Source organism: Suricata suricatta, chromosome 11 (assembly GCF_006229205.1).
Source record: "Suricata suricatta isolate VVHF042 chromosome 11, meerkat_22Aug2017_6uvM2_HiC, whole genome shotgun sequence".
NCBI lineage: Eukaryota > Metazoa > Chordata > Mammalia > Carnivora > Herpestidae > Suricata > Suricata suricatta.
In genome coordinates, this window is record NC_043710.1 from 41,961,864 (window position 1) to 41,965,890 (window position 4,027).

Sequence of the window (4,027 nt, forward strand, 5' to 3'; positions counted from 1 at the left end):
GGCCGCCGCGCCGCTGATACGCTGGGTATTCTTCTCCGGAGGTTCCCACGAGCATGTCACTAACCGTTTCCTGGGCCTTATCACCGGGAGGAAAAAAAGGAGCGCCTTTGAAGAGTGGAAACAAAACATCAGGCCCCATTGTTGTGTGACTTCCCTGGGCACAATCTAGGCTCTCCATCGCTCGACACGCAGCGACTACAAACGCGGCCTAACACAGATACTCCAATCGGCAATTTGACCAGGACAGTTATTGTTCTGTATCTGCGATCTCTGCTCCTCGTGTTTGTGGCTTTTAAATGATCCTTTTCATTCCTGTCTCTTGGCTCAGAGCAAGTCAAAAGCCGCTGCCAGTGGTCGGCAGTGCTAGAAGCAAGGGTCCATCCGCACCCTCATGGGCGCCTTGCGGGTGGCCGCCCTCCTCGGCCTTGCCCTCCTCCTTTCTCTCTGCCCTTGCTCTCATTCCTCTCCTCTGCCTCCACCTCCTTCTTTTTTTCCCTCCCATTTTCTTTTCCCTCTTCCTCTTTCTTCCACTCCACCCCGGCCACTGCCTCTCCAATTCACTTGTCAGCTCAGCTCTGTACCTAAGTCATGAGCCCAAAGCCGGTGCTCCTGGTCCATTTCTTGTTCTTGCAAATGAGTGAGGGAGAGTTGGGACTTGATTAACATTGCTCCGGTAGAACCTGCAATTCTAGAGTACTAAATCTTAGGGAACTCCCCAAGAGAAGGAGTCCCTCTCCTTGCTCTTACATGGGAAGAAGAACCAGAGCCTCTGAGACTGGAATGACCTGCCTGATACCACGTGTGAGTTGGTGACCTCCATGACCACAGGCCAGGTCTACCCAGCTTCAGGCCCCTGGGTGGGAAATGCTGTGTCCTTCCTAGCTGTGACTCAAGATTCCCTCTGAGAAGCCCAGTGACATTTCCCTGTATTAGGCATCTGACTTAGGTGCAGGCGGGCCTAAAATTCATCTGTTAGTCACCTTCCATGTTAGAGAAAACCAGGCAACATTTCCTAACATAGCAGAAAGCGGCGAAGCAGAGACCACGGGTACAGAAACCCCTAGCCAGAATACTGGCTTTGCTATTTATTAGGTGCGTGACCATGGGCAAGTCACCAAACCCCTCTGTGTCTGAGTCCTCATTAAAACATTTTTTTAATGTTTACTGATTTTTGAGAGAGAGACAGACAGACAGACAGAACATGACCAGGGAAGGAATAGAGAGAGAGGGACAGAACATGAGCAGGGGAGGGTCAAAGAGAGAGGGAGACACAAAATCCGAAGCAGGCTCCAGGCTCTGAGCTGTCAACACAGAGCCCAACACAGGGTTTGAACCCATGAACTGTGAGATCATGACCTGAGCCGAAGTCGGATGCTTAACCAACTGAGCCACCCAGGCGCCCTGAGTCCTCATTTTAAATGGGTACAAAAGCAGAACCTACCTCCTAGGCTTTTTGTGAAGATTTATATAGAGTCCCAGATATATAAGAAACACTGTGTAAATATTAGCCATTAATGATTACTGGGAAGAAGCCTGTACTAACCTCCACTTTTAGATCAATCACTCGCTCATGTTGGTATCTTGTAAGGGTGGACCTCTCAGAGCTTGGCTTACAGCAGGATGCTTGCACGAGTATACTTTAGTTGGTCCCTGAAGCTCACCACTGCAGCGGCAGCACCCGCCTTCCAAGGCAGTAAACACCTTTCCCCATCCAAAAGCATGTACTGAGCACATACTATGTGCTAGACAACGTAGGTAGCTTGCCCCGTGGAGCTTCTGGTGAAAACAAAGGGATTGAGACATAAACACACAAATAAATATCCAACTACAAACTATGAAGTGAAGGAGAAGTACATGGTGTGATTAAAAGTTGTATTGGTGGACCACATCTAGATTAGGAGTTAGGGAAAGCATCTCAGAAAGAGAGAGAGAGAGACATCCTGGTTGAGTTTTCAAAGAATGATGGAAGGTGGCCAAGCCAGGAGCAAGTGAACCCTCCTGGCAGACGCATGATGGGGCCCATCTGAGGGCCTGACCAGAGGCGGAAGGTCTGGTATGTCTGGCACAGACAGCTGGACAGAAGGGCATGAAGGCAGCAGAGGGTCCACAGGTCACTCAAGGTCACGTGTGAATTTAGAATTTTTCCCCCTAAGGCATTACAAAACCTCCAGTAGATTCTAGGAGTTCATTTGGCTGCTAGACAGAGATTGGATAGAGCAAGGCAATTAAGTGCAGAGCAAAGAGGCCATTTATCTATTCCAGGAGAGAGACGGGAAGCGCTTGAGCCAGCATCGTGGATGTGGAAATGCAGACAGAAACTCATGAGGTATTTGGAATAGAATCTCTAGAACTCAGTGATGGTTGGACTACAGGGTGAGAAGGGAGAGCAATAACTGGAGGAAGCCTCTGACCTGAGCATCCAGGCTTCTTGCTGAGAAGGGGAGCCTGGAGGACGCTCTGGACATCAAGAACTCTAGTTGTGCCCGAGATGCGCAGAAGACAGGAGGGTACTTGGATCTGGAGTTTAGAGTAGCAGTCCAAGCTAGCGCTACACATCTGGGCATTCACAGCACTTTATTGTGGTGAACGCATGCATTGATGAAGAAAGTGTTACTAAGACTGGAACTCAGATTCATCTAACCAAAAACTTAATATTTTATATACTATTCAGTCACCCTCCAATAAACTTAACTCAGTAAGATGGCGACTCTTCCAACATCCAGAGACTAAGTCTGGAGCAAAAGGTGGCACCTCCCAAACCAAGACAACAGGGCTGGATTCTCAGAAGTCTTGAGAACAGGCAGAACCCAAGAGTCTCTGGAGTCAGGGATTCTCACATAAGATCTGGAGGTACATAAGATGAAGAAGAGTCTTGGGGTGTGCAGGACCCCATCACATCCCAAAACTGCACTAGGCAAAAACTGTCCTGAGCAGAGTTTCATAAGTACATACATATTATTCAGTATATTGTCAGGCTGGGCTAAACTAGATGGCAAGAACAAACAACCCCTACATCTCAATGACATAACGCCACCAGATGCCACAGGGGTCAGGCAGCATTGGATTTTGCGCTTTTTCTAGTTTGTTGAGATTGGTCTGGATTGCAATATACTTTCCTCTTAGGACTGCCTTTGCTGCATCCCAGAGATTTTGGATTGTTGTATTTTCATTTTCGTTAGTTTCCATATATTTTTTAATTTCTTCTCTCATTGCCTGATTAACGCAATCATTCTTTAGTAGGGTGGTTTTTAACCTCCACATTCTTGGAGGTTTTCCAGACTTTTTCCTGTGGTTTATTTCAAGTTTCATGGCTTTGTGATCTGAAAGTGTGCATGGTATGATCTCTATTCACTTATACTTGTGGAGGGCTGCTTTATGCCCCAGTATGTGATCTATCTTGGAGAATGTGCCATGTGCACTTGAGAAGAAGGTGAATTTCCTATCTTCAGGATGCAGAGTTCTAAATATATCTATCAGTTCCATCTGTTCCAATGTGTCGTTCAGGTCCATTGTTTCTTTAGTGATTTTCTGCCTGGCTGATCTATCCCTTGCTGTCAGTGGAGTATTAAAGTCCCCTGCAATTAGCACATTTTTGTCAATAAGATTGTTTCTTTCTGTGATTAATTGTTTTATGTATTTGGGCAATCCCAAATTTGACGCATAGATATTTATAATTGTTAGCCCTTCCTGATGGAGAGATCCTGTAATTATTATATAATGTCCTTCTTCTTCTCTTGTTACTGCCTTTACTTTAATGTCCAGTTTGTCTGATATTAGTATGGCTACTCCAGCTCTCTTTTGACTTCCAGTCGCATGATAGCTATTTCTCCATCCCTTTACTTTCAACCTGAAGGTGTCTTCCAGTCGAAAATGAGTCTCTTGTAGACAACAAATAGATGGGTTTTGTTTTTTTATCCATTCTCCTACCCTGTGTCCTTTGGTTGGAGCATTCAGTCCATTTACATTCAGTGTTAGTATTGAGAAATGTGGGTTTAGAGTCATTGTGTTCTCCCTAGAATTCATGTTT